Source organism: Peromyscus maniculatus, chromosome 21, assembly GCF_049852395.1.
Source record: "Peromyscus maniculatus bairdii isolate BWxNUB_F1_BW_parent chromosome 21, HU_Pman_BW_mat_3.1, whole genome shotgun sequence".
Classification (NCBI taxonomy): domain Eukaryota; kingdom Metazoa; phylum Chordata; class Mammalia; order Rodentia; family Cricetidae; genus Peromyscus; species Peromyscus maniculatus.
Genome location: NC_134872.1, coordinates 7,074,678 through 7,091,182, shown reverse-complemented (window position 1 = coordinate 7,091,182; position 16,505 = coordinate 7,074,678). Strand labels below are relative to the sequence as shown.

General features: G+C 49.1%; 1 non-coding gene across 1 annotated transcript; it reads left to right on the top strand.

The window, feature by feature from the left end:
• Positions 1 to 10,616: 10,616 nt before the first annotated feature.
• Positions 10,617 to 15,358, top strand: LOC107401968 (peroxisomal testis enriched protein 1). The gene is made up of 3 exons (XR_006066763.2): positions 10,617 to 10,631; positions 11,252 to 11,376; positions 14,156 to 15,358. It is a non-coding gene; the product is annotated as a peroxisomal testis enriched protein 1 (transcript).
• The last annotated feature ends 1,147 nt before the right edge of the window (positions 15,359 to 16,505 follow it).

Below are 16,505 nucleotides of genomic sequence, written 5' to 3'. Positions count from 1 at the left end.
TTCAACTAATGAGTTTATTACATTTCCTAAATACATTGCATCTGCTGTCAGTAAATCCTATAGAACCTTCTTCATGATGTTTTACAACCCTTAAAACTTCTAAACAGCCGGGCAGTGGTGACGCCTGCCTTTAATCCCAGCACTTGGGAGGCAGAGGCGGGCGGATCTTTGTGAGTTCGAGGCCAGCCTGGTCTACAGAGTGAGCTCCAGGACAGGAACCAAAAACTACACAGAAACCCTGTCTTGAAAAAAAACAACAAAACAAACAAACAAAGAGTCCTAAACAACCAAGGGAGGGAAGTTTTATCATCCAGATTTTCATAAGAAAAATAAGACATCATCAACAAGTAGTGTTCAAGGTTATTAACTGCGGAGTGTTTATAGGATGATAACCCAGGTCAGCGGACCCCACTCACTCCTCCATCGCCACACGAGGAGACAGTTCCACCTCGTTGCTTCCTGTCCCCAGGAAGCACTCCTCCACACTCCTGAAGATACTTTACTTTTCTTGTTATTTATGTATGTATGTAGAGGCAGAGTCTCACGCTATAACCCAGGCTAGCCTGGAACTCACTCTGTAGCTCGGGCTGGACTCATACTTGTGGCAATCCTCCTGCCTCAAACCTCTCTGCCTACTAAAATTACAGATATTTACCACCATCCTCAGCTGGGAAGAGCTGTCTGCGCCAGCATGAGGACCTGAGGGTGGATCTGGAAAAAGCCAGGTCCAGCATACAGCGGCAGCCTGTACTTGTATCCCAGCTCCAGAGACGGAAAGAAGATCCCTGGGGTTTGTGGGCCAGACCGTCTAGTAGGTTACTTAAAGAGAAAAATGAATGCATTAAGAAAAAACAAGCTGGGGTGCGGCCGGAAAGGGGCCGCCCCCTTGCACTTCACGTTAACTTCACATGGAACCTGGCTGTGGAACCTGGTACTAAACCATTTGTAGACGACCTGCTTCTGGGTCTCACACCAGAACTGCTCCCTGGCTGCCATCTATTGAAAGCAAAAAACAAGTTAAGGCCAGTGAGATGCCTCAGCTGGCAAAGGCACTTGCTACTGAGCCTGAGACCCAGAGTTCAATCCTCGGAACCCACACGATGGAAGGAGAGACTCAGGGCTGGAGAACCCTGCCTTCTGCACAATGGAGAGCTGTCCTTGGCCTCCACACAATAAACACACTCACACGCAATAAACAAAGTAAATAATAAAGAAATGTAGGAGCTGGAGAGATGGCTCAGAGGTTAAGAGCACTGATTGCTCTTCCAGAGGTCCTGAGTTCAATTCCCAGCAACCACATGGTGGCTCACAGCTGTCTGTAATGAGATCTGGTGCCCTCTTCTGGTGTGCAGGCAGAATACTGTATACATAATAAATAAAGTTAAAAAAAAAAAAAAAGAAATGTAACTTCTTCCCCCATTTTTATTTATTTATTTATTTGTTTGTCTGTTTGTTTGTTTGTTTATTTTTCTATTGTCAGCCTGAAACAGTATAAATTCTTATCCTAATAGTAAAATGTTTCACTGAAGCTTGCCCAGTAATTGAGTAAAAAAAACTAAAACTTATTATAAGCCACAGTCATCCTAGGGTCCCCCTGCTAGGTAGCCTCCCTGGTTCTGTGGGTTGCAGTCTGATTGTCTTTTGCTTTATATCTCGAATCCACTTACGAGTGAGTACATACCATGTTTGTCCTTCTGGGTTTGGGTTACCTCACTCAGGATGATATTTTCTAGTTCCATCCATTTGCCTGCAAATTTCATGCTGTCATTGTTTTTCTCTACTGAGTAGTACTCCATTGTGTATATGTACTACATTTTCTTAATCCATTCTTCAGTTGATGGGCATCTAGGTTGTTTCCAGGTTCTGGCTATTACAAATAATGCTGTTATGAACATAGTTGAGCATGTATCTTTGTAGTATGATTGAGCATTCCTTGGGTATACGCCCAAGAGTGGTATGGCTGGGTCTTGAGGTAGATCGATTCCCAATTTTCTGAGAAGCCACCATACTGATTTCCACAGTGGTTGTACAAGTTTACATTCCCACCAACAGTGGAGGAGTGTTCCCTTTGCTCCACATCCTCTCCAACATTAACTGTCATTGGTGTTTTTGATCATAGCCATTTGACAGGTATAAGGTAGTATCTCAGAGTCGTTTTGATTTGCATTTCTCTGATGATTAAGGATGTTGAGCATTTCTTTAAAAGTCTTTCCGCCATTTGTGATTCTTCTTTTGAGAATTCTGTTTAGTTCTTTAGCCCATTTTTTAATTGGATTGTTCAGCATTTTGATGTCTAGTTTCTTGAGTTCTTTATATACTTTGGAGATCAATCCTCTGTCAGATGTGGGGTTGGTGAAGTTCTTTTCCCATTCTGTAGGCTGTCTTTTTGTCTTATTGGCCATGTCTTTTGCCCTGCAAAAGCTTCTCAGTTTCAAGAGGTCCCATTTATTAATTGTTGTGCTCAGTGTCTGTGCTGCTGGTGTTTTATTTAGGAAGTGATCTCTGGTGCCAGTGCGTTCAAGAGTACTTCCTACTAAGAAATGTCACTTTAAAAATTGAAAGAAAAATACTTCATTCAAAAGATACTACATAATGCCGTACAAATTTTAAAAACTTAATACTTGCCGGGTGGTGGCGGCGTAAGGTTGTAATCCCAGCACTTGGGAGGCAGAGGCAGAAGGATCTTTGAGTTCAAGGCCAGCCTGGTCTACAGAGCAAGTTCCAAGACAGCCACAGCAGGTGCAAAGAGAAACCTTGTCTGGAGAAACTTTAAAAAAAAAAAAAAAAGTGTAAAAAAACCTTAGGGCTGGAGAGATGGCTCAGTGGTTAAGAGCACTGGTTGCTCTTCCAGAGGTCTTAAGTTCAATCCCCAGCAACCACATGGTGGCTCACAACCATCTATAATGAGATCTGGTGCCCTCTTCTGGCCTGCAGGCACACATGCAGGCAGAACACTGATACATAATAAATAATAAATCTTAAAAAAAAAAAAAAAGAAAACAAAGAAAGTGCTTTAAAAAAAACTTAATACTTTATTCATTATTACCACATGCGGGTGTATTGTGTATGATGGGGGACGATACGCGTCACGGCTTGGCTGTGGTGTCAGGTGACAACTTGGAGTATTTGGTTCTTTCCTTCCTCCGCGGGCTGCAAGGATCAACTCACATCATCGGGCTTGCTCAGGGAGCGCTTTTACCCACTGAACCATCCCACTGGCCCTGGCTGCGAACTTTGATATTTTATTTGGATATTCTGTCCTTTTAGAAGAGTGCATGGACACTTACGTTTACTTTGCGTATTAGGTGACAGGGAGGATGGAATGGCCAGGTATAGTCAGATTGGTGTCACCTGTAGTCCCGGCATGCAACAGGCTAAGGCAGGAATGATCACCAGGCCAGGGCCAGCCTGGCCTACATAGCGAAATTCTGTCTGAAAAGGTAAAGCCAGATGTGGTAGCATATAACTTTAATCCCATCACTCAGGGATCAGAGGCAGGCAGATCTCTATGAATTCAAGGCCAGCGTGGTCTATATGGCAAGTTCATGGCTACACAGTGAGACCCTGTCCCCCCTCAAAAAAAAATGGTGCTGGAGAGATGGTTCAGTAGTCATGAGCACTGGCTGCTCTTGCAGAAGACCCAGGTTCAAGTCCCAGCATCACATGGCTGCTCACTTGTTGCTCTAGTTCCAGGGGGTCTGGTGGCTATTCTGACCCTCATGGGATCCTGAATAGACACAGGCCAAACACACATGTAAAATTAAACAAATGAATATAAACATATAAATAAAAGATGAGTCACCAGTGATGAACAGTAGCCCAGAGCGCAATCTATAAACACTGCAAGTTATACCTCAGAAGAGGGCAGGCGCTCATCTCAGGGTGTTGACTGTTGGAAACCCACAGAGTGCTCAGTTGGAGCATCCAGAAGCAAGGTCAACTCTGCAAGCCGAAGTCCTTCGGGGCGTTGAAAGGGGAACCAGGACGTGTGGAATGGGTTACCCCAGGCTTCAGTGTCGGCTGTAAGATGGTAAGTGTTTATCTCGCCTTACTCTGGTTACTAGTTCACAAACACACTTGTGTCCCAGGCCACGAGCCAGCCATGATGGCTCATGTTTGTGAATAAACAGTTTTTATTCTCAAACCCAAAATTGGATACTGGGAAGGTTTTTGTTTATATAAGGGCTTCTTTTTAAATGTATCCCAGTCAATTGTATTTTTATATGATTTTTAAAAGATTGATTTATTTAAAATTTATTTTGACTTTTAAAAGATTTATTTAATTTATTTTATTTTATGTGTATGGGTGTTTTGCCTACTACCTGCAGTGCCTGTAGAGGCCAGAAGAGGGCGTTGGATCCCCTGGAGCTGGCGTTACAGACAGTTGTGAATCAAGTGGATACTGTGCATTGGACTCAGGTCCTCTGGAAGAGCAGCACGTGCTCTTAACTGCTGAGCCATCTCTCCAGCTCCTGCCTTACATGAGTTTTAAACAGACTTCATTTGAAAAGAAAAGCGAATTTGCAAGCCTTAAGCTAGGATTTGTCATTTGTCAAACTAGGATTAGAAGCAGTGAACTTCAGGCTCTCTGTGATTTCGAAACTGCTGTAGGAAGCCGTAAAATTCTTGGTTGGTTACAGACTGAGCTTGAGGTCACCACGGGATACACAAGACCCTGACCCTAAATAAATAAGTCTCAGGACTGGAACAACAAAATGACCATCAGACAGTCGTGGAGTCTTGAGCAGTCTCAAATGGAAGCTAGAAGTGAGCCCAAGGAGGCTGCAGCTCAGTCTTGGCAATGTGCCCCTCTGCAGTTAAGCATCCTTGAGGCTGTAGGTCAGCTGCTCCACTCTGTCAAAAACTCAGGTGCTAAGACATTTCCCCCACATCTGCACTACAGGAAGGATCTGCATCCTAAGAGACCTCGGCTTCCCTGTGGTCCATTTTCATTGTGGCTTTAAAGCCCTCCCCTTGCCGCTCTAGAGGATCATGGAAAAAATACACAAAAGGAGATCTGGTCTACCATGATACAGAAGAGACGTTTACTAAATGTTAGATATTTCAAAAGCTAGGCATGTAGGCCCATACCATAACAGCAGTACCAAGGGGTTCGATGCCTCTGGCTTCCTCAAGCACCCATACTTACCCTCACACACACAGTTAAAAATAATATAAATCTTAATGCTTTTGAAGTTGAGAATATAGGCATAAAAGGACTAGAGGGGCTGAGGATGCGCTCAGTTGGTAGCGAGTCAGCTGACACTTTTTTTCTCCAGATGTTTCCCCACTGGTGCAGGAAGCTGGATCAAGTCAAACTACAGGCTTATTGAAAACAAAGCAACTCCCCGGTGGGTTCACTGGACTCAGAAAACAGGCCAGAGAAGTCATGCCCTGGAGCTAAGGCAGGGAGGTTTTATAGATCTTGGGGGAGGGGTGATGACATGCCAGCCAGGAGCTGGGACTGTCTCCAACTATGGCCAAAGGCTAAGCCCAGGGCAGGCACTTGGGTGGGCTGGTCATGTCAGGAAGGTGGGTTGCACTGGCTGCCAGAAATGAGGAACCAGGCTTTGGGTGCCATTCCTGTTCAGAGACTTTTAGTGCAGGCGGGGCTGGGGGAAGTAGGGCAGATGGGGTTTCCCAGCTTGTGCAGGGGCAAGCTGGACTCACCAATCGAACACTAGCTAGCACACAGGAATCCTGGGTTTTCCCTGGTACTGCATACACTAGGTGTGATGGTCCATGCCTATAATCCCAGCACTTGGGAGGTGGAGGTGGCTACACCTGTAATCCCAGGACTGAGGAGGTAGAGGGCAGGTGAATCAGGAGTTCAAGACCAGATCCTAAAACACAGCAAGTTCAAGACCAGTCTAGGCTACTTGAGACCCTGTCTCAAAAAAAATCCACCACCACCACCAAACGCAATTTTTCCATTGCTAAGCCTGCCTACTTTTTTTTTTTTTTTTTAAACTCAGAAGAGTAACTTTCCCAGGCCAGCCTTTAATCCCAGCATTTGGAAGGTGAAGGCAGGTGGATCTCTGTGAGTTCCAAGCCATCCTGGTCTACAGAGTGAGTTCCAGGACAGCCAGAGCAGCATGGTGAGACCTTGTGGAAGGGGAGCAGGGAGGAGAGGAGGATGGAGAGGAGGATGGAGGGGAGGATGGAGATGAGGATGGAGGAGGGGAGAGGGAGGAGGAGGATGGAGAGGAGGATGGAGAGGAGGATGGAGGAGGGGAGAGGGAGGAGGAGAATGGAGAGGAGGATGGAGAGGAGGATGGAGGGGAGGATGGAGAGGAGGATGGAGAGGAGGATGGAGGAGGGGAGAGCGAGGATGGAGAGGAGGATGGAGGAGGGGAGAGGGAGGAGGAGAATGGAGAGGAGGATGGAGAGGAGGATGGAGGGGAGGATGGAGAGGAGGATGGAGAGGAGGATGGAGGTGGGGAGAGGGAGGATGGAGAGGAGGATGGAGGAGGGGAGAGGGAGGAGGAGGATGGAGGGGAGGATGGAGGGGAGAGGGAGGAGGAGGAGGGTAACTTTTCTCTCCCATTTCCGGCCCTGACACTCCGGGCTACCTGACTGGTTTGGTGAAGAGCTCTGCTCCCTTCCTTTCCACAGCTGCCTCTAGACCTCCATTGCTGACCCTAACTCCAAAGCCACGGTGATTTCCTTCCCCGCGGTTATTAAGAGTCATAGATTGCCTGCCCTGTTATTTTTCTCTCCAACGCTAACAAGACGGTCCTGGAGCCACTTTCTGGAGACCTAAGAACTCGCAAAAGGAAAACCTAAGAATTCCCAACAAGGTGCTCACTCCCACTCAGTTCTGCAGAAAGCCACCCAGGGCCACGGTGTTCTCTGCTGCACACCCACAGCGCTAGAAAGTCCCCGGAGAGAAACAGACACTGCCATTCTAAGGTCTGCCCAGCTGCTCTCAGCCGCCTTGGCCTTGACCAAGCCCTTGTCCCAGCCCTACATCCTGCGGTGTCCCGGTGTTCGGGCGCCACCACTTACCTGCAGGGCCACCCGAAGGAAGCCCCGCTTCATAGACCTGGGTGGCGCACTGATCATGAGCGGTGGAGCTGCGGATGCCCTGGGTGGCTCACAGCCAGCAGGGGCTGATCCTCTGCGATGTCGCCCTACAGACGGCGCCTCCTCCCTGTTTACAAGCATTCCACCTCCAGGGACCGAGATGATACCTCCCTGACCCAGGACCTGTGCACCTGGGCCATTGCCGGCAAGGTGCATTGGCTCACCCTGCCCAAGTGGGAGGGGGCTGGCATTGCCAAGGCGTGCAGGGCCTTCTCGCCGGGAAGTGGCTTTTCAAGAGGAGACGCTGGCTGCAGTGTGCAGATCGCCCCAAAGTGTGACCCCACACCCCAGACCGGGAGCAGAAGTCATCCTGAGGTGCTAGGCCCTGGGTTTCTACCCCTCGGAGATCACTGTGACCTGAGGGATGGGGAGGACCGAACTCAGGACGTGGGAGCTTGTGGAGACCAAGCCTGCCGGGGGTGGAGCCTTCCAGAAGCGGGCAGCTGTGGCGATGCCGTCTGGAGAACAGCAGATATAGACATGTCATTTGAAGCACAGGGTCTGTCTGAGCACCTCAGCCTGAGGTGGAAGCCCACGCTCCGGCTCCCATCCCCGTCCTGGGCATCACTGTTGGCCTGGTTCTCTTGGGAGTTTGAGTGGCTGGAGCTGCGGCTGCTGTCATGATGAGCAAGAGGAACACGGAGTCTCTCACGTGACCTCCCAGGCCCGGCTATATAATCCTGAGGGTTAAAGCTTTGTTACCACGCTGGACTCTCCCTGGAGCCTGCGTGTGTCTGTAAGGACATCCCACCAAGTGGGAAGGAAGACCTACCTTGAATTGGGTGGAACCGTCCATAGAATGGGGGACCCAGGCTGAATTAGGGGGAAAAGCCTGAAGCATTCCAGTATTCCTTTTTCTTTTTTCTTTTCTTTTCTTTTTTTTTTTTTTTTGTGGTTTTTCAAGACAGGGTTTTTCTGTGTAGTTTTGGTGCCTGCCTGGCTCTGCCTCCCGGGCTCCCGGGTGCTGGGATTAAAGGCATGTGCCACCACCACCCTGCTAGTTCTAGCATTCTTATTTTGTTTTGTTTTGTTGTTTTTTATTTTGTTTTGTTTTTATTTTTTTTTCTTTACCCCCTGCATCTGGACCCGAGAGCTTCGAAAGTCCCACCGTGTGCTCTTTCTGCTATGGACTCCACCAGGTCCTCTGTGCCCTCTGAAGTCACAAATCAAAATACATTCCCTTTAAGAAAAAAAGGAGGGGCCGGAGAGATGGCTCAGCTGTTAAGAGCACTGGCTGCTCTTCCAGAGGACCCTGGTTCAATTCCCAGAACCCACATGGAGGTTCACAACTGTCCGTAACTCCAGTTCCAGGAGACCTGACATCCTCACACAGGCATCTATGTAGGCAAAACACCAATGCACATAAAATAAGAATAATTTTTTTTTTTTAAAGGAGCCGAGCAGTGGTGGCGCATCCCTTCAATTCCAGCACTTGGGAGGCAGAGACAGGCAGATCGCTGTGAGTTCGAGGACAGCCTGGTGTACAGAGTGAGTTCCAGGACAGCCAAGGCTACACACACAGAGAGCCCTGTCTCAAAAAACAAAACCAAAGCAAAACAACAACAACAAACCCCACAGAAAACAAACAAAAACCACTTTAAGGGGCTGGAGAGACCGCTCAGCAGTTAAGAACACCGGCTGCTCTCACAGAGGACCCGGGTTTGGATCCTAGCACCTACAGGGCAGCTCACAAAGGTCTGTAATTCCAATCCTAGGGGAGGTCACTGAATGCGTGTGGTGCGCCTCATACACACGTGGGCAAAGCATCCACATGCACAAAATTTAAGAGAAAAGAATAACATCTAAGAGTACCCTCTCCCACTTCCCACCCACGAACAGGACCCCTATGTTTGTGGAAAAGTTATTCATATTAAAACATTACTGTTCGTTTAACACACCAAAATACTGGGAACACTGTCTGAGGATTTTTTTTTTTTTTCCTTCAAGACAGGGTTTCTCTGTGTAGTCCTGACTGTCCTGGATCTTACTCTGTAGACAAGGCTGGCCTCGAACTCATAGAGATCTGCCTGCGGGGATTAAAGGCATGTATCTCACCACCACTGCCCGGCTCAAGGATGTATTTTTCAACAGGAAAACAGCAACAAACCCCATACGATAGCATTGTTTACCAACCTAAAGAACTTCTGAATCCACTGTCAAAGTAACCAATTGTTACCAATCACCAATGGGAAAACACACTCCTCCTGAGAAGTACATGACCCAGCTCGGCGGCGGCCGCCAGTTCAGCTATGCCGAGGAACACAGGTAAGCGGTTAGCCTCAGGCTAAGAGAAATAGTTCACTTAGTGTGTGCTGTTTCTCCTGTTGGGAACATAAACTTGGACATTCAATGTATTGTTTAAAAATTCAGGTGCTAGCCGGGCGGTGGTGGCGCACGCCTTTAATCCCAGCACTCGGGAGGCAGAGCCAGGTGGATCTCTGTGAGTTCGAGGCCAGCCTGGGCTACCAAGTGAGTTCCAGGAAAGGCACAAAGCTACACAGAGAAACCCATCTCGAAAAACCAAAAAAAAAAAAAAAAAAAAAAAAAAACCCTAAAAATTCAGGCGCTGGCGCGGTGGCTCGGTGGGAAAGAACACCTCTGCTCTGGCAGAGGATCTGGGTTTGATCCCCGCACCCACATGGGGGCTCTCAGTTGTCTGTGCTCCAGGCACCCTTTCATCTGACCTCCGAGGGCACTCCCACCCCCCTCCCCACATATATAAAACACAAATTCCTTTTTTTTTTTTTTTTTTTTTTGGTTTTTCGAGACTGGGTTTCTCTGTGTAGTTTTGGTGCCTGTCCTGGAACTCGCTCTGTAGACCAGGCTGGCCTGGAACTCACAAAAATCCACCTGTCTCTGCCTCCCAAGTGCTGGGATTAAAGGTGTGCATAAGATGACAGGCCACATTCATCTCTCCTTAAAACTTCGACTTCAAGGAGACCTGAGAGATGGCTCAGTGGTTAGGACTGGAGATGGTGCCCAGCATCCAACCGGGTGACTCACAACCACCTGTAACTCACACGCATATCTTGCAAAGAAAATAAATTTTTAAAAAAAGAAAGAGGGGGGCCTGGAAGGATGGCTCAGCAGTTAAGAGCACTGGCTGCTCTTCCAGAGGTCCTGAGTTCAATTCCCAGCAACAACCATCTATAATTCGATCTGGTCCCCACTTCTGGCAAGTAGGCAGAATACTGTATACATAATAAATAAATCGAGAGAGAGAGAGAGAGAGAGAGAGAGAGAGAGAGAGAGAGAGAGAGAGAGAAGAGAAAGTTAAAAAATGAGAAGAAAAAGTGGAAGACTGAAAAATTAAGAATAAAAGGATGGGAGGGAGGATGGGGAGGGGAGAGGATGGGAGGGAGGATGGAGAGGGGAGAGGATGGGAGGGATGGGGAGGGGAGGAACTGCCTGTTATCCCGGAGCTCCACCTCGGCGCTTCCCATTGGTTGGGGGAGGGCACATGACCTCTGCCAACAGCTTGTTGGAGCGCATGCTTCTGAGCAGTTAGGGCTGGAGCCCCGGGCTGCAGCGAGGCCAAGGCCAAGGTGAGGAGGCGTTGAGCGCCCCGCTGAGCGGTGTCAAATCCCAAGTTGCTTCTCAGAGGAGCTCTGGCCTTGGGCGCCTGGGGCCGAGGCTCCCTCCAGCCAATAGCCGTTTTTAAAACAAAACTTTGCTGCATGTCTGTCTGTCTGTGCACCTACTATGTGTACCTGGTGCCTGTGGAGGCCAGAAGATGATGTCGGATCCCCTGGAACCGGAGTTATAGATGGCTGTGAGCTGCATCTGGGTGCTGGGAATTGAACCTGGATCTTCTGAAAGAGCAGTCGGTTCTCTTAACCGCTGAGACATCCCTCCAGCCTCTACAGCCACAATTTATATCCCGTTTCCCTATTCCTGAAGCGTTTGGGAGTTCTTTATCGACATTGATTCTTTACAAGGTCCCCAAAGTACCCATGAATGGTTGACATGCTGTGTTGCTTAAAAGCAATCTAGACACTTACATGGCTTGACCTATATATATCCTATTTCATAGGAAGGGAAGAGGAAAAAAACAGTTGCATCACACACACACACACACACACACACACACACACACACACACACACACGGCATGGAGACGCCTTTACAAAGTCCATGGCTCCCTGAAACACTTCTGTTCTCACAGGTCACAGTCGGCTTTCCCGGCCCGAGGAGAACAACACTGACCAGAACCAGCCAGAAGAAATCCAGCCAGTGACCATGCAGCTGAGACAAATTGGGGACAGTGTCCATCGCAGGATGATTCAAGAGGTGAGACCACAGTCTACCCAGCGGGGGCGGGGAGGGTGTGTCAGGGTGGAGGGGGAGAGGGAGAGACAGAACAATGGCTGCCAGGCAGCCAGGGTGCCCAGGAATGATCCGAACTCATGGATTAATGATGTGTGGGTCACCAAACACTATACCTACGAGCTATGACCCTGGGGCAAAGCCAGCCTGTGGTCTCATACCTGTACCTCCCACTGTGGTCCATGACCCTGGGCAAAGCCAGCCTGTGGTCTCATACCTGTACCTCCCACTGTGGTCCATGACCCTGGGCAAAGCCAGCCTGTGGTCTCATACCTGTACCTCCCACTGTGGTCCGTGACCCTGGGCAAAGCCAGCCTGTGGTCTCATGTCTGCACCTCCCACTGTGGTCTGAGGACAGTTGGCACAGCATCTCCTGGCAGCTGATGTGCCATGACTCAGACCACAGCCGGCACTGGCAACGGATGCGTCTCTTCATGTATTCTGGGGGGAGTCTGTGAGGCTCCCTCTTCTCCAGTGACTCCAGCCTGTGTCAGGGAGAGATGCTAAGGGACACTAGGGTGGACTGACGGGTACTGTTTGGAACTTTGGGGGTGACCAAGCGTAGTGTTCTTCTAGAAGCTCCTGCAGAGTGTTGGGCTCCACTGTTCTCTAGCTGCCTAGTCTTTTTGAACATCAATTTCTTTTTTTTTTTTTAAATCCCCCCCCCCCTTGTGTTTTAAGACAGGGTTTCTCTATGTAACAGCCCGGGCTGTCTTGGAACTCACTCTGTAGCCCAGGCTGGCCTCAAACTCACAGAGATCTGCCTGCCTCTGCCTCCCGAGTGCTGGGATTAAAGGCGTGCACCACCACTGCCCGGCCTGTTTTGTGCTTCTTAAAATATTTTTGATTTTGCCATTATGTTCTACCTGTTTATTTTATATAGTTATATAGTTCTTGTTACTCTGTCCCTCCCACCCCCAAGTTTAGGCCATGTAATTTATCCATATACAGTTTTAAGATGCCACACTTGGGGGCAGTGGTGGTGCACGCCTTTATCCCAGCACTCAGAAGGCAGAGGCAGGCAGATCTCTGTGAGTTTGAGGCCAGCCTGGGCTACAGAGTGAGATCCAGGAAAGACACAAAGCTACACAGAGAAACCCTGTCTCAAAAAACCAAAAAGAATGAAAAAAAAAAAAAAAATGCCACACTTGGAAGCCAGGTGTGGTGGCTCAGACCTGCCAGCCCAGCCCTCGGAGGCAGAGGCAGGAAGATCTGAAATCTAAGGCCATCCTCAGCTACACACGGAGTTTGAGGCTAGCCTGGGCTACTTAAGATCCTGTCTCAAACAAAACAAAACAACCCCAGTAGCAGCACACTTCCACTTCTTAACTTAATGGGGATCTTTGGACCTCTGTAGGTCCTTCCTGGGTGCTGGAAACTGTCCCTCTGGGAACACGGGCTCTTTATTTAACCAAATTAGCCTGATTGGGACATTGCATTGTTCCCTGCTCTTCCAGAGGACCCCGGGGTTCCATTCCCAGCACCCACGATCAGCTCACCTGTGCAGTTAGTTTCAGGCGATCTGCCGCCCTCTTCTGGCCTCCGTGGGAATTGCATGCAAGTGCTGCGCAGAGGTCCATGTGGACAGAATACCCTCAAGAGCAGGCAAAACACTCACACAGGCTCTGGAGAGCGCGCGATTAAGAGAGCGTACTGCTCTTCCAGAGGACCTGAATTCAATACTCAGAACCTACACGAGGTGCTCACAACCACCTGTAACTTCAGCTCCAGGGGCATTCAATACCCTTTGGCCTCTGTGGTACCTGCAATCACATTCACACCCCCTCACACATAGACATAGTAACAATAACAAATATAACCATGCATACAAATAAAACCATGCATACACATATAAGCAATAGATAAATAAATAGATAGATAGATAGATAGATAGATAGATAGATATGTGTATATATGGGTGGGTATACACACACACACACACACACATATACTTATTTATTTTGAGACCTGGCCTTCATGGCTGACACTTGCTCTGTAGACCAGGCTGGCCTCGAACTCACAGAGATCCGCCTGCCTCTGCCTCCCAAGTACTGGGGTTAAAGGCGTGCGCCACCACCGCCTGGCTAAAAAATAGATCTTAAAAAGAAAGAGCAAGGCTTCGAGAAGAATGCAGGGCAGATTCACTGCTAAGCTGTAAGACTTTCCAAGAGTTTAGGGTGGGGGCTGTGCAGGCCACTGAGCCCCTGAGGCTGGTGGTGTACACAGACAGCCACAGCCCTCGGGAGGCAGGGGCAGGGAGATCACATGATCTAGTGGAGATTGAGCTACAAGGTAGCCATGGAGACATAGCGAGACCCTGTCTCAAAAGCCAACCTCAAATAAAAGCATGTGGCCAGAGAGAGGTGAGTGACAGCAGATCATAAGGGTCCTTGATGTCACCTGAAGGGCTTGTCCCCTCCCCAATACACACTGGGGATCGAACCCAGGGTCTCACAAATGCCAGGCAGGTGCTCTATGACCAGGCTATATTCCTAGCTCTTTTCTTTTATTTGCTTTCTTTCTTTTTTCTTTTCTTTTTGGTCTTTCAAGACAGGGTTTCTCTGTGTGTAGCACTGGCTGTCCTGGACCTATGCCGCGGGAGGGTGGGGGAGTGGGGGTGGAGGGCTGGGAGGGGGTCATTAGGCTGATGGCAAGTGCCTTTACTTGCCGAGACATCTCGCCAGCCCCGAACTAGCAACACTAAACGCGACACAACCGTCTGTTTACACAGCATCTTCCACAGGAAGCCGCGGATGCCCTGGGTCCTTTTGTGGCGCTGATGTTCCTGAGAGGTCAGGCGCTGCTGCGATTTTTCTGGAACAACCATTTGCTGTGAAGGACAGACAGACAGACAAGCCCCCGCCCTCGGGCTGCTTCCCAAGGGGCAGGAGTCCTGCTGCCGTATCAAGCTCTCTCTCCAGCTCGCCTTCCCCACTGCTGAGGGTCAGCGTCTGTGATACTTTTGCTCAAGGGCAGGTCTGTTGATGTCTAGAGCGGACAGATGGCGGCCTCCCGGGCCTCCGAGAAGTCAGGAGCCTGGGAGGCCTGACCACACAGAGAACATCACCAGTGACCCCCTGCGAACCTTCCCACAGACCTCTGGGGCCTCTCCCTGGGTCATGCCCTCTGACCCTCTGACCCTGCAATTGTCACCCGTATCGAGAGCTTCAGGACCGACCCCCCCTGGTCCCCCCGGGCCCCCCCTCCGATGTTCCGTGCAAAGCAGGAAGAATTCGGGTCTCCAATACTCAGAACTGAGCCCTGGCCCAGCCGCGCTCTCCTCCATGCCAGACCCCATCACCTGTTCGAAGCCTATCTCCTGCTCCGACCTGGCCAGGTCTCCTGCTTTCTCAGGTATATGGAGCCCCTCTTGCCTCTGAGGTTCCCCCAGGCCTTTCCTGCCCCCATCCCTCATCCCTGCCTCCCACAGACATCTCTCCAGCCCCATCCCCTCCTGTGTGCCCAGCAAGTCCCCCTTCTAGGGAGCTGGGGGCCCAGTCGGTTAGGGTGGAGGCCCCACCTTACTGCTGTGTCTTGTTGCCCGTGGTCAGCCTGTTGCATTTGTTTTCCTCATTCTCTGGTCTCTTTCATCCTCTTTTGATCTTTGGAGGTTTAGTCTGTCTCAGGGCCCCTCCCACCCCCTAAAACAATGTCCAGTCCTAAGAAAGTTCGTTAGTAGTTATAAGTTCTGGGTGTGCACATTTTGAGTTCTTAGTAGGTGTTACTTTAAAAAAAAAAAAAAAAAAAAAAAAAAGCGAGTGCTGGAGAGACAGCTCAGAGGTTAAGAGCACCCACTGCTCTCCAGAGATCCTGAGTTCAATTCCCAGCACCCATGTGGTGACTCACAACCATCTGTAATGAGATCTGACGCCCTCTTCTGTGTACATGATAAATAAATAGATCTTTTTAAAAAAGTGAAATAAACATGATTTTATTGAGCACAGAACCTCTGTGTGTCTCCTTTGCAGAGGAGAGATTCCACGTGTTTCCACTTGTAACGGTAGACATCTGTATCAGAGCTGTTGGGGTCCAGCCCCAGATAACCCTTTCCCAGGGTCCGGGCAAGAATCTACAACCAGCTGAGGATCTAATCTCAGGAATATCGAATGAATGTACGCCCACTGAGCTCTTTCAGTCCATTCACTTTATTCTTGATTGATTTTTTTTTTTGGGGGGGGGGTGTTTCGAGACAGGGTTTCTCTGTGTAGCTTTGGAACCTGTCCTGGACTAGCTCTGTAGACCAGGCTGGCCTCGAACTCACAGAGATCCACCTGCCTCTGCCTCCCGAGTGCTGGGATTACAGGCATGCGCCACCACCGCCCGGCCACTTTATTCTTCTAAGTCAGTTCCACAAGTGGCGTGGGGGTGCTGGTTACATGTACTTACCAGCAGTAATTCTTCGGCAATGCAGCGCGAGGTTTGAAGTTTTCAGGGTCATAGAGAGAGGTGATAAGATCCACACAAAGAGCAGTGGTTGTCAGCTTTCATTTACAACCCCAAAGGGGGGTGACTAATGGAAGTTCTCTGGTCGGGTCAACTAAGGGCTAAAATCGATGAGGGGATTTAAAGAGGGATTTATGTGCTCAGACTGTACTCTTAGAAGTGGCTAGGTAAAAGGCTAGGAGTCTGTATGTCGCTGTAAGTCACAAGCAAAATAAAACTGCCTGCTTTGCCTTCAGCGCCACCTTTGGCTCCGCTTATCCCCGCAGCGCCACTTTCTGGCGGGGCAGGGGAAGGGTTCTCGGTTGCTAGGCAACCTGTGCTACAACATGTAGCATCTGGTTCGTAAAAGCACTTTTGTTCTGAGTTAATTGCTAAAGGGAGGACTCTTTAGAACTAAGGGTAACACCTGGGCTATGGATGAAAGAGGAGGACTTAAGCTTAATTTGCACAAGAATCGAAGCTTGGCGCCGATCCTCCTCATTGGGTCAGTGGGAATGTTTACCTTGTCTCAGTAACTAGCAGATGGCTGTCCTGAGAATAGCAAGTCATAAATCTCTTACATTAGGGTCTTGTGTTAATAAACCAGGGTGAAGGTGAAGAGTTAAGGATTTAAGGTTAGTGAGGTTGGCTTCTATCAGTAGGCAAGATGA